Source organism: Citrus sinensis, chromosome 9, assembly GCF_022201045.2.
Source record: "Citrus sinensis cultivar Valencia sweet orange chromosome 9, DVS_A1.0, whole genome shotgun sequence".
NCBI classification, from domain to species: domain Eukaryota; kingdom Viridiplantae; phylum Streptophyta; class Magnoliopsida; order Sapindales; family Rutaceae; genus Citrus; species Citrus sinensis.
The window spans coordinates 14,773,344-14,798,135 of record NC_068564.1 but is presented as its reverse complement, the minus strand read 5'-3'; the positions used below and the strand labels follow the sequence as shown (position 1 = coordinate 14,798,135).

The 24,792-nt window shown below is 36.4% G+C and overlaps 1 non-coding gene across 1 annotated transcript; it reads right to left on the bottom strand.

Moving 5' to 3' along the window:
- Positions 1-24,076: 24,076 nt before the first annotated feature.
- On the bottom strand, positions 24,077-24,183 carry LOC127900096 (small nucleolar RNA R71). The gene has a single exon (XR_008052123.1). It is a non-coding gene; the product is annotated as a small nucleolar RNA R71 (small nucleolar RNA).
- Between the last annotated feature and the right edge of the window lie 609 nt (positions 24,184-24,792).

The window sequence follows — 24,792 nt, the reverse complement described above, 5'->3', positions numbered from 1 at the left end:
CATCAAGAAAATTCTCCTCCTAAACCTTCCAACGGCCCATGGTTTACTTTTAATGACATTCCAAGAGTAAAATGGCCAGCCAGATTTCAAGAATTTTTTCCCTGGATTGATGTTCAAATGCTCAGAACTGGAGCAACAACCCAAAAAATCCTTAAAGAGTTCAGTTCTCGTTTTACTGGATCTTTAAGAGATTGGTTTGAAAGTCTGGGTCAGTACCGTCAACTCCAAGTCATTCAAGCACAGATTTCAGAAGTCCTAGGAGTAATTTATGAGCAATTCCTTGGAGAAGCTACAGCTGCTAACGAACAAACCAGAAGAGAGTTTCACTTAATGAAGTGCTGTTCTCTCCAAATTAAAGATCTGGATTTTCACTACAAGAGAATGTCTACAATGTATTACAAGCTCAATGGTTTTAATGATCCTTCATTAAAACATGTCTTTGTAGCATCTCTTCCGAAGAAGATTCAACCAGAACTTCAAAGACAGTTCACAATCCACTAGCTGGACATAGCCAACCTCTCATTGGGGAAAATCTATCAGTTAGCAATCAACTGTCTAGAAAGACTTTGTAAGCAGAAGGAATTCTTTAAAGACCTCATAGAAAACAAACAGCCTTTCAAAAGTGCTTGTAAAAAACCCAATCTCTCCATTAAATGCAAAAGTGAGAAAGATTGCACTTGCTCAACCAAAAAGAAATCCCACTTCTGAAAATTCAGAAATTCAGAAAAGAAAAGCCAAACACCCTCCAGATAAAAAAAAACCTTACCGTTTTTTCAGAAAAAAGAACCCTGACTAGTCCTCTAAGTCTAAAAGCAGCCGCTGTTTTATCTGTAAAAAGAAAGGCCATTTTGTGAGGAATTGTCCAAACAGACTTGTGAAATCTATTAGACTCATTGAGCATCTTCAGGATTCCATGTTACTTTCAGAAAGTGATGATGTTGAATCCTACTTCTCTGACCAAGAGCACTATGATGAACAAACAGCTTTTGTTCTTGCTGAAACAGAAAATCATTATGAATCAGAAAATGTTTCTGTAATTCAAACTGTGCAACAGATTCAGAAAGTCCAACCAGCCATTCCTATCCATTCAATCAAAATCCACCTTCTCTCCGGAAAATTTGAAAAACCAGTTCCCATAATCGGTTTTGTTGACACTGGAGCTCAGAAGAGTATGCTCAATCCTTCAATTATTCCATCCCATTTTTGGGAAAAGCATACAAAATATTTCAAGGTTGCCAATGGAGAATTGTTTCACACAGATTTGATTACCAAAAAGCCCATTGGTATTCAATTCTTTCCAGCATGTGTCCTTTGGACCAAGCTTGTTGGAACCAATCTTCTTGATAAATACCTTTTAATTGGGTTTGATGTCTTTCACCTGGTTAAAAAGCTCCATATAACAGCTTCAGGAATCCATTATAAACAGATGTTTCAACCTTATACAGATTCCCTGAAATTGTTCTCCATCTCAAGCTCTCCTCCTTCATATGATCCTCTCAAATCCCGTTTTCTTCTTCACTGTCCAGAAAGTCATAGTCAGTTTCTTCATCCTTCCCCTCTATGGAAAAATGAAAATTTCTTCATTAAGCTCCCTTTCAAACTTAACGAAGACATTAACCCAACCAAGGCCACCCATCCAGGAATGACTCCGTCCGACCTAAAATTAGCCCAAGAATAGTGTTCTCAGTTGCTAAAACAAGGCCTTATCGAGCCCACAGACTCATAATGGGCTTGTCAAGCTTTTTATGTGGAAAAAAGGTCAGAAATAGTTAGAGGAAAGAAACCTCTTGTTATTGATTACCGGCCTCTCAACTGTTTTCTTAGTGACAATAAATTCCCTTTGCCAAAAATCCAATCCTTAGTTGTCCATATCTAAAATGATAAGGTCTTCTCAAAGTTTGACCTTAAGGCAGGTTTCTGGCAATTAGGAATCCACCCGGATGACAGACCTAAAACAACTTTCTGCATACCAAATGTCCACTACCAATGGAAAGTAATGCCATTTGGCCTTAAGGTAGCCCCTTCACTTTTCCAAAAGGCCATGATCAAGATCTTTGAACCAATTCTTCATCATGCACTTGTCTATATAGATGACGTGCTATTATTCTCTAAAGATCATGATTCCCATCATCAATTACTTTCCCATTTTCTTGAGATAGTGGAAACATATGGCATAATGTTGTCTGACAAAAAGAGTATCCTAGGCCAAAACACTATTACCTTTCTTGGCATGACTCTAAAAGATGGATACTATAGCCCGGGACCACACATAGCCCAAGAACTCATTCATTTCCCAGATGAACATTTGTCAAGAAAGTAGATTCAACAATTCCTTGGTATTATCAATTACCTTTGGGAATTCTTTCCACATGTGGCAGTTCATACTAGCCAGCTTTAAAAAATGCTCAGAAAATCAACCCCACCATGGGGCCCTTCTCAGATTATTGTCATCCAACATCTCAAAAACATCGCCCAGCATCCTCCCCCTTTGAGAATTCCCACTGATGGTCAACGAATTCTGCAGACTGATGAAAGTGATGAATACTGGGGGGCCGTTCTTTTAGAAAAACATTATGGTAAAGAATCTTACTGCGCTCATGCAAGCGGACAATTCAAGGAGTCAGAAAAACACTACCATGTGATCTACAAAGAAATCCTAGCCGTTAAATATGGAATTCAAAATTTTGAATTTCATCTTATTGGCCATAATTTCCTGTCTAATTCTTCTTTCCCAAAAATCCTTGAATTCAAAAACAAGGTCCTTTAAAAAAAGCACCTCCTCCGACTCAAGACTTGGTTCTCGAAGTATGATTTCACAGTCCAGCATATAAAAGGAGACCAGAAACTCATCCCTAATCTTTTGTCCAAACCTTTATCTTCATCTTCATCCTTAAGAGTCTCTTTTCCTTTAGTCCCAGTCATATTCATGACTTCTTCTCTTCCCAACACAGCTTTGACAAAAAAATATTTTCCTTGCAATCTTACTTTCTCCGGTCATTACTAGATCCAAGATTTTGCAAAGAAGTTTGTTTTTTCATATTTCATGAATATCTATCGCACCCAGATAACCGGATTCCCAAGCTTTCATCCGGATCACCTCTTCCTTACAGGCCTAAAAATCAATCCTTCCAGGGATGTCACAGAAGACGAATTATGGTATATATGGTGTATCACTGTCTTATATGCCACCAAATTAGTCTTTCCTATATATCTATTGTTTTGGTGTCTCACAGATCCTACCCAGGCTCACTCTCTCACATGGACTCTTTTTGAATGGTTTTCTCCCCTCTCCTGGTGGAAGAAACAACTTGACTTTATCATCAAGCATCATCATATTAATCTCCTCCCTGACCAAGAAGGAGAACAGTTCACCTCAGTTTTCATTATCCATTGTCCTTATTTCCAGCACCCTGTTACCAAACGTGTTTGGACTCAGGACCAAGCTTATGAATGGAAAACTATTCTTCATAGTTTTCCTTTGGATCATGACCCAAATATTGTCTCTGCCATGAAACAATACATCTTTGAGTTAAACAATGTCCAGTCTCCCCCCACTAACATCCAGCACACCTCCTTTTGACCACAACATGAACTCAGGACTATCCCAACTATCAGATCACCTACATCCAGTAATCCTCCTCCCTCTGGAATTTTGATCAAGGAAGAAAAGCTTGATTTTATAGATATCCTGCTTCAGGATTTGCAAGACCCATGGGAAGAATTCACCTCAATCCTTCATCCTTCTGAAGCATCCCATACAACCCCACCGACAGACTCACATGCACCCTCTACAAGTACTGTTCTACCAATGATGACAGATTCACCAATAGTAATCCTCCTCCCTCTGGAATTTTGATCAAGGAAGAAAAGTTTGATTTTATAGATATCCTGCTTCAGGATTCGCAAGACCCATATGAAGAATTCACTTCAATCCTTCATCCTTCTGAAGCATCCCATACAACCCCACCGACAGACTCACATGCACCCTCTACAAGTACTATTCTACCAATGATGACAGATTCACCAATAGGCTCACCTACCCGACCATATTTTGAAAACCAGCAATGGTGGCAAATACCATTTGGTGAAGTTGACAGTGATGTTGACAACTTATCTCCCTCGTACAGTTTTTAAGGCACTTTTTGGCAATTGCTTTTGCTTTCGTAAAAGCAAAGCTTTACTTTATCCTGTAATAATTGCTTTTGCTTTTGTAAAAGCAAAGTGTTTGCTTTAAGTATGCTTTGTCTTTAGCATAAGATCCAAATGACAGGGGTCCTGTCCTGCAGGAATCTTTTACTTTTTGCTTTTGCTTTTGCTTTTTGGTTTTTGCTTTTGTAAAAGAGTATATGGCTTGTTTCGTCCTCTTCCCTTGAATTTTCCTATATAAGGACAATTCATCCTCAGTTGTAATCAGATAAGTTTTAAGAAATAATAATCCGAGTTTTCCAATATCATGACTTTATAAAATTTCTCTCTTTTCTTTTACATCACTATGAAGAATAACATGTTCTCATAATAGTTCACTTCAATCTCTTTTAACGAGTATGCTTTGCACTCGCCTCCTTGTAGGATCTTGTGCATCAAAAAGTTTTTGGATTTGAGATCGATCGTACCAACCACAGTTCATCATGTTTTATAGCCAAGGAGTGGCTTCACCATTGGGTGGTAGTGGTTTACCTTGTTAAAGTCCTTGTCGGTATGCTTTACCTTTGTAAAAGTCCTTATCGACATGTTTTATAAAATCTAAAAAACCAGATTCGCTCTTGCTCTTTGCTGGACTCAACCAGATAGCCGGTTATGAAATCTGAAAAGCCGAATACGGTTTGATGCTTGCTGGAACAAATTCGGTCAACCGGTTAATTACAACCAGTAAGCCGGATTCGTGTTCTACTTTTACTGGACACAACCGGTTAGCCAATTAGCCGAATTCGTTCGTATATAACCTGTTCATCTTCTCCTTCCTCTTTCGGTAAACTGGATTTTCCTCTCTCTAGAAACCGCTTATTCCCTCCCTCTTTCTCACTCTAAAATCTATCATTCTCATCGGTTTTCAATCCAAATTGATCCATAAAACTCATTCTCCATTCATTCTTTTGTCCAAAATCATCTTTAAAATCCATTTTCACCATCAAACTCACTAGATCCCAAATCAAACCTAATTTTTCAACAAATTTTTCTCTCTAAATTTCTTCCTCTTAAGTTAATTTTAGTCCAAATTGAACCTCAATATCCCTTCTGAATCTCATTATCGTCCATTTTTTTGCCTCATTTATCTTTAAATCACTCCAAATCATTATGTCTAGTTCAAGGCCAGTTAGAGGAAAAGGAAAAGAATCGGTTCAACAAGCCAAACGGTTATGGCAAGCAGGAGGGTCTTCTAATCAAATGATTTCATCACAATTTCATGATCCGTGAGGTACTTCCTACATTTTTTATTTTACCAGATTGGCTTCATAGTCTTAGTATTAGTAATAGAAATTTGTTTCAATTGTTAGAAGAAGTTGGTTGGATTAATGCTCTTATGATTGAGGAGAATGTGTATCCCAACTTGGTGAAAGTATTTTACTCGAATATGGATACATCCACAGAGAAAGAGAATCGAGTGATCACCAATGTTGGAGGAGTTTCGATTGAATTTGATGATTCGAAGTTGAATTCTATCCTAGGAACCTCCGATTCTGGCCTAGAAATTTTCTCGCCTAGGAAATCTCCTGATATTGATGATTATGTTCACATTGACACCGTTAAAAATATATGTCGTCGTATTGATCTATCTTATGATGATTGTAATATCTATTTCTGCACTCAATGTCTTTTTCTTCAAACTCATATATTACTTCGTTTTATTCAGACCATTGTGCTTCTTAGGTCAGGTCATATGGATGAGGTTTCCCACAAGGATGTTGCCTTGATTAATTGCATCTTTAGACATCGTCCGATCAACTTAGGGTACTCCATTATCCGAACCATGCTTTCTATACCTAAATTGATCACCCGCACTCTTCCATATGGTCATTTTATCACCCGACTCCTCAAACATTTTAGGGTACCTATCCATGAACCATCGTGTAAGCCTTCTAAGAGCATTGGGGATGAAATTGTAAGTGCCTTAGGCTTTGAATAGCATAATGGAGCTTGGGTCAAATTCATTGACAATAAGTACACCTTTCTTACTTCGAGTGATGATCGGCCACTTAATGATGTGGTTCCAGCCGATCAACTACCTGATTTTTCACTTCCATTTCGGGGTTAGCGTAGACGTCAAGACCTTCCGGTGTCTGCCTCTACACCTGTTTTACCGCCTCTAGAGCCTCCGGCCTCTGAAGAGGTTACTCTTCAGCAGCTTATGGATAAGGTGAGGACTCTTTCTATACGGCAGACCGATTTTCAGCAGCACATTCTTGAGGAGCACCAATGCCTCTCGCAGTAGCATCAGCAGCTCATTCATGGACAGCGCCTCCTCTTTGAGCACTTTGACATTCCATATCTGTTTCCACCTCCATCACCACCATCCTCACCACCTCGGTAGTCTTTTATACTTGTATTTGGACACACAAACATTTCATTTACTATTTTATTTTCTTTTATTTTCTATTATATAGATGTTTGTTATGTTTTGGAATATTTGGAATTAATATGATTGAACGGTTCCTATAACAGCATGTTGGTACTGTTTGAACCTGGTGTCCAGGAGAGCAATTCTGGCTATAATGTGGAACTAATGTGCTTGATTTGAGATTTTGATGATTGATAAGGGGAGCTTTTTACTCTTTTTGATGCTAAAGGGGGATAAATAATATGAAAAAGGAAAATTTATTTTTTATGAAAAATATTCATATGCATTTATGTAGGGCGAGTCTTTTAATTTTTTTTAAATTTTTTAATCTTACATTGATTAGGGGAGAGTTTTTCATAACTAAATTAAATTTTTATAATGTGTTTTGTCATCATCAAAAAGGGGAGACAAATAAGACAAGAATAAAATCATAAACATCAATTATGAAACATAATAACAAACTCAATTGAATATATTGAATGATAGAAATTGAATATTAATCATATGAAATGTTTAGGATTTTGAATTCACCCCTAATCAAATAAAAAAGCTAGCCTAACATGACACAAAAGAAAGCAAAAATAAAAAATTAACGACATTCAAAGTTCCAAAGAAAAAATACAATGATGAAACCATTCAGGCATAGATAATTCCTCTTGAATCTCCACCTACTTCTCTCTCTTTTCTATCCTAAAAATAATTGTTTTGCACACTCTGTTGAATCAGGTCTACCTCATTCGATAGAGCTTAACATCATTTATAAAGGCACACCTTTTTTTCTTTTGTTACCATAAGTCAAAAAGGAGAACAACCCTTTGTTCTCTCACATTTAGCAGCATTGGGCTGCATTCAACCTTTTCTAACACATAAATCCACATGCTACATTGCGATTTGGTCGATGGGAGTTGCTAGACTACGGATGCTTGCGTGACATACTAGGAGAGGGCACAAAACGGGTCCAGAGGAGTTTAAGTGGAGCGCGACACATGCAATCCGACATTGGGGCCAAGCTAACTAACTCACAGGTGCCTTGAGATGCATGCTGCATCATGCAGCATTGATTGATGGTCAAATTTTCAACTTAAGTAAATTGCAATTCTCTCTTTTTGAATTTTTCACCTATATTAAACACAAAATTAAGGATAATAAAATATTTGAAAAACGGAATTATTATCAACTAAGTAAAATGAATTATAATTTAAACTAAAGATGCAAAATTTAAATTAAATCAAAATAAAATACTAAATTAAAACTTAATCAAAGTAACTACAATATTTAAAACCAAAACGAGAAAAAGATGGAAAAATTAATGTAAAATATTGAGAAAATATGCATTTATCAAATTCCCCCACACTTCAACTTTGCTTGTCCTCAGACAAAAGTTCAAACGAGAACAAAACAAAAAGAAAACTTAAATTAGTCCACTTTCGTAGGAAATCATAATTGTATTTAGCATATACAATAAGTCTTTAAATCCCTAGGAGGCCTTAGTGGACAAGTTATAGTCTCATCACAGCTTCAGCGATGATACCCACAAACTTCATTTTTTTTCTTTTTCTCTTTTTTTAAATAGCATAAAAAGAACAAAATATTTTAAATAAAATATAAAACTAGCCTCAAAGGTTGCATATATTACATAGCTCAAATAAAATTTCAGCCCCATCTCTCTTTTGACTGAGTGTGTGTGTGAATTAATTCAATTAAAATCTATTCCTAAATCTTCAATATCAACGACCTTTGCTATGATAAAAAAAAATAGTTGGTCAAACTAACCTTTTCTCATCTTAATCTCCATTTTTTCACAGGCATTTATGTGCTTTTTTTTAATAAATTTCCGTAGTCAAGTGCTTTTACTCTACCCCTTAAGGTAGTCTTCTTCTCATTGTAAATTATCATTTTTATGCTAGTGGTACATAGGCCCAAATTACTCAAGGATAGCTTCACTCTTAAGGGTTATGGGTTATTTCTAACTATGGTACCTGTGTATACTACATTGTGGAGATAAGAATAAAGACAAACAGTCATTTACTCAATCTAAAATTCTCAACTTAGGTTGTATCAATCTCAATTTTCAAGCCAAAATTATGAAAGAATTGATATTAGTGCTCATGTTGTTTAAAGAATATCAACAAAGAGGAAATTAACAGAAGAATCATAACTAAGACAATATTCAACCTTTTCCAAGAACCATATTCATTGTCAATTAAGTTCTTGTCATTGGCTTAAAAGAGAGTAGGAAAAACTAAGTTCAAAATCCTCTTCTCACACTTAATTCTTGTATTGTCCTCGATGTAAGCCTAAGCTCACAAAAGAAAGAATTTAACATGGGGAAATAAAATGAGACCCATAAATAGAAACAAACTTAATTAAATATAGAATGGATAAAATAAATCTGAATTAGAGAGAGAAAGATCAAATATGTTACAGCATGCTTTCAAAATCTATTCTCTAGCCATTGGGTTGCCTCCTAATAAGCGCTTGGTTCATTGTCGTCAACCTGACGCAGTTCCCATGTTTCATTTATCAGTGTACGCAGGTTCGTAGAGTGGAACCTTCTCTACATTAAGTGTTTGAAAGTTCTCATAAGGCTTCAATCTATCATTTACCTTAAACTTCTTGTCTATCTTTAAGTTTCTAATCTCAACTGCACTATGAGGAAAAAATTAGTAACAACAAAAGGTCCAACCCATTAAGAATGTAACTTACCTGCAAACAACTTAAGACAAGAATGAACTAACTAAACTTTCTATCCAACTTTAAAGTTCTTTCTCAAAATCTACTTATCATGAAAAAGCTTAGTCTTTTCCTTATAAATTTGTGAACTCTCATAGCCATCGTTCTGAATTTCCTCTGATTTTTATAATTGGAGCTTCCTGTGTTGATCGGTGGCATCCAACTCCATGTTACATTGTTCCACAACCCACCATGCTTCACGTTCAAGTTCTAACGAAAGATGATAGCATGTAAAATGGCATACCAATGGGCGTCTTGTCTGTAATCCTATAAGGTCAAAGTGCATCATCAAGCTATAGACATCAGTCCTTTCTATTCGGATTAACTGTCTTTTTAAGGATTGATTTCACTTTCCTATTGGACACCTCAACTTGCCCACTAGTTTGCGGGTAGTAAGATGTAAAAACTTTATGAGTAATGTTGTACATCCGAAAGATGGCTTCTACTGACCTGTTACAAAAGTGGGTACCTCTATTGCTGATCATAACTTTAGGGTTCTAAACCTTGCAAAAATATTACACTTTATAAAATCTAAAATAACGTTAAAATCATTAGTTCATGTGGCTATTACTTCTACCCATTTTGAAACATAATCAAAAGCAAGGACAATGTAAATGTTACCAAAAGATTAAGGAAATGGTCATATGAAATCAATGCCCCAAACATAAAAAATCTCAACTACAAGAATGGGAGACTGTGGCATTTTATTTCTAAGTCCTAAATTACCTGTTCTCTAACAATAGTCACAAGATTTGCAAAAGAGATATACATCTAACAATGACAGCCAATAGAAACCACTTGCAAGTACCTTAAGGGCTATTCTCTTTGGATCAAAATGTCCTCCACAAGCTAAAGTGTGGCAAAAAGTGATAACAGAAGAAAATTCAGTTTTGGATATGCACCTTCTGATCACTTGATCAGAGCAAGGCTTTTATGAGTATGGCCCAACCCACATATAGTATTTTAGATCACTCTTGACCTTGGGTTTTTGTGTACAGGTAAACTCTTCAAATATTATCCTAGTTACTAAGTAATTTAATACATCTGCATGCTAAGGATACCTATAGTAAGTTCTTGAGCAACGGAAGTGCATTTTTGCCATAGATAAGATTACTTGAATGATTTTCCACTAAATTATTAGAACTTCTCATATTTAGAATCTCTAAGCCAAGTTCTTATGAGAGAAGTATCCATTGAATGTAGCATACGGCTTAGCATTCTTTTTGGTGAATAAACAATTACCTCACATACCAAGGTTTGTACTTAGATTGAATATCGAGTGTCAGTTCCAGTCAATTACAGGTTTAGAAATCAATCTTGGAGACTAATTAATTAGGGTCATGTCAATTCTTCAACAAGGTTCTTATCAGATTCCCCATCCCAACCCTGCTAAATTAATTGGGAAATAGGGTGGGAATAAAGGCAAATATGTGAATGGAGTGGGGAATTAGGTACGCCTCTCTTTTTCTACCCCACCCCATTGTTATCCGTATATCTATGCCTAGGAAGAGTGCGAGGCAAACCTAATAGTCTACGTAAATATTCTCAAGTTCACAAGGGTACACACTTCAAATGAGCATCAACTCAGGTGGTTTATTTTGATCACAAGAGTGCTCAATTTGTTTAGCAACTCACAACAAGTTCAACTACTCGAATAATTCAGACAGTCATAATAGAAGTTTAAAAAGACAATAGAGTGTGGTAGGCCTAAGACTCAAGTTAGAGCTTATACACTTACTCAGGTTGTGGATTAGTTAGATCATACCATTGTGTAAAGTACTTTTGTTCGATTCAATACCTAAGCTAGAATCTTGTTTGACTCTGGTGCCACTCATTCATTTATTTCTACTAAGCTTGTTAGTTCTTTAGGCCTAGAATCTCAACCCTTAATACCTAAATTGATAGTTAAAATGCCTGAGATTCATCGAAATTGTATGATTAATGTAGTTGGTTATCAAATATCATTTGGGCTTGTTATAATGGACGTGGTGCACACAATCTCATTATCAAGATAGATTTGTTATCTTTTTTTATGCCAATATAGACTGACAAAAGAAAAGAGTAAATTTTAGGGACCTCCCCTGAGGTTTGAAGTATTAACACTTTAATAGAATGTATTGATGTAATTACACATACCTCCCTTGTCGTTAGTATAAAAATACGTATGGTGTTAATATAAAAGGATAAATATGTAAAAGCTTATTTAAAATTCAAAATAATTCAAAATTAAAGCTTTAAATTCTTGATGTCTGCGAAATCTTGCTTGGTTTACTCTATTATCTAGTGGTGTGTAATGACCAACGGACAAAAGTAAAAAAAATCTTCACAAAATAAAGCCTGCACTTAGCTTTCTCTTTCATCTAAGCAACACCCAGCCATTTTCGTCTTCCTTAGGCTATGAAGAAGCAATTGCATTTTCCCAAAACCTTTTCAAGATTAAAAAACATTTTAGCTTCAATTACGAACAAGATGAGTTCTGATGGTGGCCCAAGTCTTCCATGAAGCGAGTACCAGCGGCAAACGACTTCATCCACGACAGAAGTGAGAAAGAGATAATATGTAGATGATTTTGTTGAACCTGGGTTAATTAAACCTGAAAATGGGTTCTTTGTATTTTGAATTTTTTTTGTGCGTATTGATTTCAACAACTGTGGGTTTTGATTTTCTTCATTTTGAGCTAATCAAAGTGTAATGATAGAAAGCTTTAGCCTTTATGTAAATTTTGATTTAAAAATTAGTGGGTTTATCACTGTTATGAAGTTGTTCTGCACTGAGCAAAGGAATGAAAAGAGAAAAAAAAATCTTTTCTCAATATGTTTTCTTGACTTATCCTTGTTTTAAATTCTTTTTCGTCATCATCATCCGTAATTGATTAATTTGCAGTTGGAAACTAGAGAGACTCGAACAAAATCGTAGCTTATATGGCATCTCCTAGTTGTAGAGATATAGTGGTTTTATTTTAAACTACTTTGGCATGGTTTCGGCACCTATTAGAATTTTCGACAATTTCGTGCTGGTTCCACAATTTTTTTCCTTTTTTTCTTTGCCACTCCTACTGCATTCTCTTTTTTGAATTATTTTAAGCTGTGGTAACTGGTGAAAAGATTGATTATATTTGATGGCAATTCATCAGCTGCCTGTACCCATCGGTTCTCATCCATTTTATTTAATAATTTATTATTTTTGCGGGAAGGGTGTTTTAGTAATTTTAACAGTCAACTAACGGTCAACTTAACTGGTAATTAACGACGAGGGAGGTATGTGTAATTGCATCAATACATTCTATCAAAGTGTTAGTACTTCAAACCTCAGGGGAGGTCCCTAAAAATTACCCCAAAAGAAAATGATAAATGTTATTTTTCTAAATAGGGATAACTTTCATATTTATGAGAATATGGGTAGTAGTCTTTGTTGTGCTTATACTAATTGAAGAGCACAAAGACTACTTAGCATGGATGGCTAGTTTAGTCAGTGGGAGACCAATGAGTCTAGAGTGCAGCCTATTCTTGTAATTAATGAGTTCCCAAATGTATTTCTAGAGGAGTTACCTGGTTTGTTACCAAAGAGAGACGTAGACTTTGTTAGTAAAGTATATCTTAACATTTCACCTATTTCAATGGCTCCTCACATAATTGTCCAGCCAAGTTATAGCAATAAAAAGTACAGTTAGAGGAATTGCAAAATAAAGTCATCTAGCCTAACACTTCTTCTTGGGGTGCAGTTGTATTGTTTACAAAGAAGAAAGACGGTAGCTCAAGACTATGTGTAGACCACAGACAGCTAAATAAAGTGACAGTGAAATATAAATATCTATTGCTAAAATTGATAATCTATTTGACCAGCTACATGGTTCTGAATATTTCTTGCAAATCAAAATCTAATTACCACTAATTGAGAGTTAAAGATGGAAATACTTCAAAAGTTATATTTCAGACTGGATACAATCACTTTGAATTTATTGTGATACCTTTTGGACAATTAAATGCTCTAGCAATATTTATGAACATGATGCATAGACTTTTGAGAGAGAGAATTTAATTTGAGTACAAAAGACTAACACTAGCTTGAGGTTTTAAAAATATGTAAGCTTTTCTTTCTAAAATCCTCCTTTTTATTCAAACATGTAATAAATCCAAAATGTCTTGCCTGCACGAAAAAGAAATTATATGCATATTTCAAGTTTATTTTGGGTATTTAACTAATAACGCTTAGCTAAATTATAAACTTACATGGTTTGGCCGAATTCTCACATATTCTTTTTTTTTTACTGAATTTGATTAAGTTTTGTGCATGCATGGTTCAATTTTGAAATCTTGGTAGTCACTAAGCACATTGATGAAATTTTCAAGTAAATTCTCTAAATTTTCCTTGCTACCATAGAATAACTATAGTGTCTGCATCTTAATGGAAATTTAGGATTGTGTGAATTTGGGATTTTTTTAAAATTATTAATAGTATAGCTGGTTAATTTTATTGTCATAATCTTCTATAAGAAGTGGCGATGGAGGAAAGAGAAATCTTCGAATGATTGGAAGCACCTAATTAGTTTGAGGTAGGTGATTATAAGCAATTGAGAGATCTATGTTTTAAAACTAAGAAGTAGGGCATTTTAAATTTTCTATTGCTAGAAAAACTTTGTTGGAATTAAATTCTTTTAGTATTGTCTATTAATTTTCCGTTTAATTATAGTATAAAAAGCAATTACATATACTATTTCGAAGGTTGACTTTTTTTCAAATATAAAAAAGATTTATTGTAACTTAATTTTATTTACTTAAGTTGGCCAATGCACATTTTCCCTCATTTTTTAATGATTTTTAAACTGAAATATTACTTATCACATGCCTAAGTTATTTTTAGGATGTGATAGTTGGTAAAATATAAAATAATTATAATGATATACTAGTCTACAATATTTGAGAAATAAATACATCATCATTATCAATCTTAATGCTAATAATTTTTTTCCAACTATTGAAATCAACTTGTGAATTACCTCAAAACATTCAAAACCAAACACTAATTACTCATTATTTGTATTAAGGCAATTATCCACTAACCACCTGATGCTTTGAACTTTTTAAAAAGTACGCAATTTTTTTCTTTGCGAAATTCCACATCAATTTAGCAATTTTTTCACTCGTCAACTTTCACATTAGCTCCATTATAAGTTTGCTAATGTCATAGGGTTAAAACTATCATTTTAACTAAAAAGCAATGACCACATCCTACATATGATTAAAGCCAAGAAAAATATTGTTGCTACTCAGTATTTTGGCTAAATGAGGCATGCTCGTAGTAGCGGTTGTGCACAATCCATGAGCATTAAATGCCATTAATTGAAACATGATCCTCTAAGATGTTGAAGACTTCATTTGAAGTTTGTATAACTACAAACTGCAAATGCTTAGCAACAATACACAAAAAGCTTCACGTATTGCCATAAATCTATAATAATTTTACAAATTGGCCCATTACCCATGACTAGGGGTGGCAAAATAACACGGACCCGACCCGAACCCGTATAATCCGTATTAGGTTCACCCCGTACCAGATAGAAAATAACATCTAGAATCCGACAACAATATAATAAACCTAGACGTATCCGGGTTCGGATCCAGGATAGAGTCAACTCGCATATCTGGAACCCGAACCCGGATATATTTATTCTTAATATTAAAAGAATAAAAAAGGAAAGAAGAAACCATAGTTTACAACTTACAACTTTCTCTCAACACAGTCGCCAACCATTTTCCTCTTCTCTTCATCAATTAAACACAGCAGCCAACTATTGCCTTTTTCGTCATCGTTGTCTTGCCACTTGTTAAGTACTGAACAATGTATATTTGTACAGAGTAAAATCGTCATTTTATACTCCAAGTCTCACTAACATTTTCATTTTTACGTGTTTAAATCTTCTAAGCTTTTATTAAGTGTGTTTTATTACAATTTAAGTATTTTATGTATTTCAAGGATATTTTTCCAAATAATCTTATTTGATCTCCTAGAAGAAGATTAACTAAACATGGAAACAACTTCATCTTCAGCCCCAACACCTTCATCGTCTTCATCTCCCATATTTCTCTTTCCTCCAGTCTCTCTCTTCCACGATCATGTCAAAAACATGTAGCCTCTAAAATTGAAAACCTTGTCGAATATTCTTATATTCCCGAATCTGCACAAATTAATGAATCATAGTTTCCTATCATGAGTCCCTACAACCTCTACAAACAAAAACCTTCTCTCACCAGAAGTATTCGAACTCTCATCTCCACAAAAAGACCACTCCCAAAAGAGTATATCCAATCTTCTAGACTAGATCAGTGTGCTTTACAAGCCTCTCAAAGTGAACAGTATGTCACTTTAGAAATACCCTCAAATCTCGTAGCAAACTGGAAATGAGAAGGGTATACCCATCTTCATCTTGGTGGTATTAGATTGATTCTGACTCTCCATGGCCGAAAAGGCTTACCTGTTACAGCCATAATTGCTCTCCTGGACACTAGATTCAAACAGTACCAACATGCTGTTATCGAAACCGTTCTGACCACACTCTATACTGGTAGTGTCTTATTAACCTTTTATCCAAATTTCAACCTTTCTCTTGAGGATCCCAACCTTCCCACAACCATCAAAGTTTAGATCTAGCTCCAAGGAGCAGACCAGACACCCACATCAAAACTTGCCACTCTTCATCACCAAATAGTGTATCGATTACAAAATCATGCACTAGATCTTCCTACACCTTACACCACATCTGATGCCTTAATGATCCTTGCTGACACAAACACAATTTTGACCATCATCCAAATTCCCAAACAAATCCAAAAACCAGAATTGCTCAAACTCATGCCTCTTGAATGGCTGACCAATTATGAGCACTTCCACCAAAACTCTGAACCAGTTCAAACAACAGAAGCCATGTTTGAAAGAAGACAAAATGGCCAAGTCAAACTATCTTTTGAAATACCTGAATCTCAACATGTTCCAGACACTCCAAGGCTTTCTTACACTGGTATGATTACAGCAGTCCAAACTGGTCAAGAAAAGAAACTTCCAATTCATGGTTTTTCATCCGAAGGGTATCCTGTATATCCTGATAAAATCAATGGTCATTTTCTATGGGATGTTCCTAAAGCCCATATGTGTAATCCGGATTGTCCTTGCTTGGATGATACGGATATTGATGACGAACTCGAAGTTATAAGGAGAAAGAAACAGAAAAAGAAAAAACCTTCTCATTCAAAAACATCTTGTAAATCTTTTCCTCCACAATCTCCACCAGATCCCAAACCTCTTGTTCAACCAATAAGATCATGCCTAATGTTTTCAAGTTAATCTTATGAAGAGTCATTCCCTCAAAAGCAGATAGACACTCAAACCAGAGTTGTCTCTAAACCCTTTGTCCAGTCACCAGTTACAGCCTCTGGGGAACCTGAAGAGCCAAAACAGTATGAAGCTGTTTTAAATTGGCAAACCAAAAATGCCAATGCTCAGAATCAAACCCTCAAACAACTCGGCAAGAGAATTGATCAAGTTGCCAGTCAAGTGTCCTAGATTGAACCTAAAGTTGATTCAATCAGCCATCATCTTGATCAGATGTACATACATCTACAAGATCATATCTCTGAGTTAGATACCGACTCAGACGAATGATCAATAATCATATCTGGGGTCCCGAGTTTAACAAGAAAGAAGCAGAGATCACTGAATTGGCAAGAATAGATGCTGAAAAGACTCGTCCAACACTTTTCACCCAGACACAATCCACACCTGTGCCTCCTTTTGTGTTTGAAACCTATTCACATTTTTATACACCTCCCAGACCTCACCAGTCTGTTTACAACCAATTCTTTGGTTTCTCACATCTCCAACCAATTCCTTAACTAAAACCCTCTTCACCTAAAAAATCAAAGTCCAAAGTAAAAATTTTAGAACCAAAGTCAAAGCCAACTTCATCCTCATCTGTTCCTCCGGTACCTCCAGAAGATTCACCACAAGCCACTCCTGAACCTCCTAAAAAATATAAAGGACCAATGGATCAGTATCATTATCATACTATCCACGACTCCTCTCCTGAATCCTCCGAACCAGAAACAATATGTGAGTCCAATCCGTCATAGTCAAACTCATCCTCCTCATCCACAAACTCAACCAGTACCTCCACTGACTCTAAATCAGAATATGCTGACATTACGAGCATATTGATGGCAACTAAAACTGAAGATCCCAGTGCTTCAACTTCTACACCTATTGTTGAAGACAGTTCTTCTGATGATGAGCATAAAGCATCTCACACAGAACCAGTGCCACCTATGCCACCACCAGCTCATGATCACTCCACAAAACCATCTTCAGCATGTTGGTTCACATTTGATGACATTCCCCATCACAGATGGCCTGCTAGACTTCAAGAATTTGCTCCATGGATTGATGTCCAAGGCACAAAGCCAAAAGCTCAATCTCAAACTGTCCTTCGTGAATTTATGGCCAGATCTATGGGTTCTTTACGAGATTGGTTAGAAAGCTTGGGAGAATATAGACAACTCTAATTCGTGCAATCACCAGTTGGTACAACACTCAACATCATCCATGAACAATTTATTGGTGAAAAAACAGCATCTACCGATTCAGACAGAAAATAGTATCATCAGATGAAGTGTTGTTCTCTCAAAAGACATCTTTTGGAATCTCATTACAAAAGAATGAGTATTCTATTTTACAAGCTGAATGGGTTCAACGAACCTTCTCTCAAACATGTCTTCATAGCCTCTCTTCCTTTTGAGTTACAACCTGATCTTCAAAGAAAACTCACAGCCACTAATCTCAGCATTGCTGACATCTCTTTGGGAAAGATTTTCCAAATGGCAATGTTATGCCTGGATAAAATCTGTGAGCAGAAGGAATTCTTCAAAGATCTCATGGCCGACACAAAATCCTTCTCTGAAGCTTGTAAAAAACCTTATCTCAAGATGGAGTGCAAAGATGAAAAGAAGTGTGTTTGTTCGCCCAAAAAGAAAAAAACATTTTCAAAAACACTTCCACAAAAAATTATCCTCCAAAAAACCTTTCCAATATTTCAGAAAAAATGATGTCTCCCATTACAAAAAGAAAAAGCATAATCGTTGTTTCATCTGCAAGAAACGTAGTCGCTTTGCTCGAAACTGTCCTCATAAGTCTGCCAAAGTTGTTCGTCTCATACAGCACCTTCAACATTCTTCCCTGTTATCTGAGAACGAAGATGTTGAATCAAACTTTTCTGAACAATCAGAACAAGATGACCAAACTGCTTTCATCATCTCAGAATCTTCCGATTCTGAGGATATTTCAGTCATCTCTACAGTTCAAAATGTCAACCATGTTTCCACTATTCCCAGACCTTCACTCAAAATGTTAATCCTTCCTTCCAAGTTTCATAAACATATTCCTGTCATCGGGTTTCTTGACACTGGTGCAGATACCAGCATGATTGACCCTTCTATTCGTCCCTCAGACTATTGGGAACCTCATTCAAAGCTTTTCAGAGCTGTTAATGGAGAAACTTTTGAGACCACTTTGATTACCAAAAAACCCATTGGTATTCAATTATTTCTAAATTGTATAATTTGGAAAAAGATTTTAGCCTCCAAACTCCCTGATAAAGATCTACTCATAGGTTTTGACATTCTTCATTTGGTTAAAAACCTATTCCTCACCAGTTCTGGAGTTCGCTACAAACAAATGTTCTTACCCTATACAGATACTCTCCGTCTGTATACACTTTCAGAAACACCATGTCCATACAGTCATCTCTCCCATAAGTTAGAATTTTGTCCAAAAAATCATTCACAGTTTCACCATCCTTCACCACTTTGGAAGAATGAACAATTTTTTATCCATCTTCCTTTCAAACTTAATGAAGACATAAATCCCACAAAAGCTTCTCACTCGGGTATGCCTCCTTCAGATTTCTTGCTTGCCAAGCAAGAATGTTCTCAGTTACTCCAACAAGGTCTAATTGAACCTACTAATTCAGATTGGGCTTGTCAAGCCTTCTATGTTGAAAAACGATCTGAATTAGTTCGTGGTAAAAAGAGATTAGTTATTGATTACCAGCCGCTTAATTCTTTTCTTAAAGATGATAAGTTTCCCCTTCGAAAAATTCAGACCTTGTTTGTCCATCTTCAAGGGGCTCGTATCTTCTCTAAGTTTGATTTAAAAGCTGGTTTTTGGAAACTTGGTATTTCACCAGTTGACCGTCACAAAACTGCCTTTTGCATTCCCGATGCCCATTATCAATGGGCCGTTCTGCCCTTTGGTCTTAAAGTTGCTCCTTCATTATTTCAAAAGGCCATGACAAAAATCTTTAGTCATATCCTCCATCATGCTCTGGTCTACATTGATGATATTTTGTTATTTTCCTCTGACCATAAGAGCCACCAGAAGCACCTTTTGGATTTCTTTCATCTTGTGCAGGCATATCGAATCATGCTTTCCGAAAAGAAAAGCAGCATAGGCAAAGAATCCATTGACTTTCTTGGCATGGTGATTAAAAATGGCCACTACCAACCTGGTCCACACATTGCCACTGAATTAATAAAGTTTCTGGACACAAATCTCACTAAAAAGCAGATACAATAATTCCTCGGGATTGTTAATTATGTCTGTGATTTTATCCCAAGAGTTGCTCTCCACACCAACCAGCTGTCGCGCATACTAAAAAAATAGTGCCCTCCATGGGGTCCAACACAGACAGAAGCTGTCAAGAAGCTAAAGGTGATAGCCCAATCACCTCTTCCACTCTGAATTCCCACATCTGGCCAACGCATCCTTCAGACTGATGCCAGCGATGATTACTGGAGCGTCATTCTTCTCGAAGAAATCAATGGCGTGCGTCATTTCTGTGCACATGCAAGCGAACAATTCAAAGACTCTGAAAAGAACTACCATGTGATTTACAAAGAGATTTTGGCAGTCAAGTATGGAATTAAAAAATTCGAATTTCATCTCATCAGCCACAAATTTCTTATCAACATGGATAACTCTTCTTTTCCCCGAATCTTTGACTTCAAAAACAAGTTGCTCCCTGATATGATTTCATTGTTCAACATATAAAAGGCAACCAAAACTTCATTCCAGACTTCCTCACACGTCCAGCTATAAATAAACCCTCACTCATTTCCTCAATCCAAACCATTCTAGTAATAGCCATGCATCGCCAGCTTCCTTTCAAAGCTCTCAACCAGAGAAACTTCCCCATGAACATCTCTTTCTAATCAGCTTACTAGCTGTAAGATTTTGCAAAGAAGTTCCTTTACAGGTATTTCTTTAATGTTCAGACCAAAAAACCTAACCGTTTTCCTAACCTTTGTACGGAACACCTGTTTCTCACAGGCCTCACTCTCTCCTCTCTGTCCATCTGTGAAGATGAGCTTTGGTACATGTGGTGTCTCACCACCTTATATGCTACAAAGCTAGTTTTCCCCGTCAAACTCGTCCTGACTCACCTTACCACTCCTGAGTTCTCACCAGACCTTCTATAGACTCTCCTCGAATCGTATTCTCCACTCACATGGTGGCGTAAACAACTCCAGAATCTGTGTACCTTTCACGGATTAGACAGAATGCCAGAACAGGAAGCTAACATGTGGACTACAGTTTCATCATTCACAGACCCTACTTCCAGCACCTAGAAACAAGAGACTACTGGACACAAGACATGGCATATGAATGGAGAACTTACCCTCATCCTTATACCCTCGTCCATGATACATCGATCACCTCTATTCTCAAAGCCTACCTCATGGAACTTAACAATATTACTCCACCTGCCACAAACATTCACCACACCTCTATTGGACCATCACACACCCCTGTACTCCGGGTTCAAGTTCAAGTTCTCAAGGAATCCTTGTCATGGAACAACGCCCTGATTACACTAACGTCTTATTCCAAGATGCTCAGGACCCGTGGGAAGATTTTCAGTCCCTTCTCCATACTGAAAATCCCCATTATACCGTCACCAACCCAGACTCTCCTGCTGCGTCTACATCACAGCACATGACTGACGCTGATGAAGACAAATATCAGCAAGCTGAGGCGTATCTAGACCAGAGACAGATACGTCAGTACAAGCACCAATATGAGAAAATGACAGGAGACGTGTCCCCATCGCATTACCCATCCACTCCATGATGACAACTTATCACCATCACACAGCTTTTGATGCAATCAGCCCATGTGACTCCCGTTTGCTTTGAATGCTTATATAAAAGTCTTACTCAGTGTGCTTTACTTTCTAAAAAGGTGTGCTTTACTTTCTGTTTTCCTTTGTCTTATGTAAAAGTCTTAGTCGGTGTGCTTTACTTTTCTAAAAGCATGTGCCTATTTGTCGATTATAATCATTCAAGGGGTCTTGTCCTTGATGATTTTCTATATAAGGCACCTTATGCTTCAGTTGTAAGCACGGGTTAATCAGAAATAAAATTCAACTTTCCTTCCATCATGTTTCTCTAAAAACTTCTTCTCTCTTCTAGGACTCAAAGAAATTATTTGGGTTAACAAGGATACGATCACCTCTAAATTTTCATACTGAGTATGCTCTGCACTTGCCTTAAGCCTAAGGATCCTGTGCATCAGAAAGGTCCTGTTTTATCCTCCAAAACCGATTTTTATAAACTGAACGTGTTTTCTCACAACGTTCACCCTCTTTAAAGGCCATGTGTTCGGGTGGTGTCATGAAAAACTATTTTCAAATATAATTTTCGGATTTGGTATTTGATGGATAAGTGTATATCGGTTAGAAACCAGAACTTGCAGGCTACTAGCCCTGAGAACATACTTCGTTCTATTGTAGATCTGGTGTAACAACGCCACGTACAACTACCCACTGGTATCGACTAAAAAGAAGTTGGACAATGAAATGGATAACATTTTTGAACTCATGAAGGTCGAAAACCATAGGAGGATCATAAAATGGTGTACGATATTGTTCGCATATACAACAATGTTTACATATACGGTACGATGATGTGACATTGACTGATGATGTGGCAGCATCCTATTTGACCAATGATGCGGCATGACGTATTATGTTGTGTTGACTAATGATATAGCGAGATGCTATTGGACCAAAATATTGATGTGGCATTGACCGATCACGTGACAACATCTTATTGGACCAAAATGCTTATATGGTGTACATGTGGCGGAATCATGAGTGTCCAAATTGTTTTCATCTGCCAGCCATGATTTATTCATTACATCTATAAATAGAGGGCGCACCCCTAACTTGACACTGCTGAATTCATTTTTGAGCTCCATTCTCTGTAATTCTCCCTCTATCTTGTATTTTCTACGTATTTTAATAAAATTACTATTTTACCCGTACTTCAATTATGAGTGGCTAATTTAGTTTAAAGCTTGGGTTAAAGGTGAAGCCTCAACATGATCCATGGGATTAATTAGGTAAGTTTATTTTCTTTTCCTCCCTAATTTATGTTGTTGTTTTGACTCATTATCGACAGATAATGTATCATGTCTAGATTTTGCACAGTATACTGGCTCCCTAGAGAAGGACCGTTACTGTCTGGCCCATGAGTACTTATCACCATATTAATTAGAGAGAAAACTCCCCTCTAGTATTTCGTCGGTCGTCTTGACTCAGTGTCGACAGAAAGTATATCTAAGTTATTTAGTGGATGGTCTTGCCACATTGTCGAAAGAATGATTATTATTGTCTAGCACAGCGTGTTCTTGGCACCATACTTAATGGAAGATCATTACATCTGGCACATTGAGCGCTTGATACAATATTTATTAGAGTGAGGATTATGAGGAGTGTAAATACTCATGAATTAATTGAAACTAAAAAAGAAATATTAAGCCCATGGTGAATGTTGAGTGTGAATCGAGAGACTCAAGCGTTTCATTTACATTGTTTTCATCTTAATTTAATTCCCACCATTTTATTTTAAATCTTAAGATAAAAAAAATTAACTTCCAACCAACACACATTTACACCTAGAAAATTAACCCTATGTATAATTAAATCTATCTCTTCGTGGGATCGACACTCGTCATTACAAAATCTATTTTACAATAGATTCGTGCGCTTGCGAGTATAATAAAATTGGCACAACCTGTTTTTGGCGCCGTTGCCGGAGAGGTAAGTAATTTTAATTTGTGCAGGTTTTAAGTGTGTTTTCATAGTAAGTGTGTAGCAGCGTGATAAGGTTAGTATCATAACTTTTTATTTTCATCTATTTTGTTTTTAATTTTTACGGGTTCTTTGTATGTATGGTAGAAGGTCACAGTCACCTAATCTAAAACCTGTAGATCTTGAACTGGAAAAATACTTCACACCTTAAGACATGTTGCATCAAAGATTAAAATTGTCGATAAAATTAAAATGTATTTGCAACAAGCACAAGCACTACCAGAAAGGCCATTTAAGGATTACTTCAATCCATTAGCTAATTTGAGCACATCATGCATATGATACCCAAATGTAGTTGCTAGGAGTTGAGCTAAAACCTAGTGTCCTAAATTGTCTCCCATCATTCTATGGCTTGGAAAATGAAGACTATATAATCATTTGAATGATTTTCATGTTGTTTGTCAAACTTTTAAATATGAAAAATTTTCAGATGAAGAAGATGAAGATGTTAAGCTTAGATTGTTTCCATTTTCTCTAAAAGATAAAACTCGTTCGTGGTTCAATACCTTACCTGCTAATAGTATCACATCATGGGAACAAATGGTAACTAAGTTTTTAAATAAATACTTCCCAGTACATAAAACCCCATGCTATTCATGGAGAAATTTCAGAGTTTACTCAGAGAGAAGATGAGCAATTCTTTGAAGCATGGGAGTGATTCAACGATGTTACTTTTGAAGTGTCCACATCATGGATACAAGAAATGCCACCAATGTCGATATTTCTTGGAGGGACTATTGCCACATGTGTAAGAATGGCTAATGGCAACAAATGGAGATGAGCTAATGTCTAAAGGTGCATTAGAGATTTGAGATTTCTTCCAGCAATAAGCGGATAATTCCCAACAGCAGAGTCGATGATTCAGGAATGTGAGAAAACGTAAGGGGGTAAATGAAATCCATGTTGGCGAGTCAAGATTAGAAATCAAAGAAGTCAAAGGCCCAGAGGCTGTAACTGGAGATTGGACAAAAGGTTTGGAGGTAACTCGGGTTTGTGTGTTTGTCTGTTTTCTCCTATGTCTTTTTCATATTGTCGTTTGTGCTGACGGTACGACCAATTTGACTATGATTCCTACCCAGATCAAGCCAATGCTATAAATGTAATAGGAAAGCAGTCAAATTATAACTTTTACTCCAATACCTATAATCTTGGATAGAGAGACCATCAAAACTTTTCATGTTCTCAAGGATTCTAATAAAATAGAACAACAACTTCAACTCCACCAATGTAACCAGTTCTTCAAGCTCCTCAAGTCTCTCAACCACCATTCATACCATACAATTAGACTCAGAGTTACTCATAACAA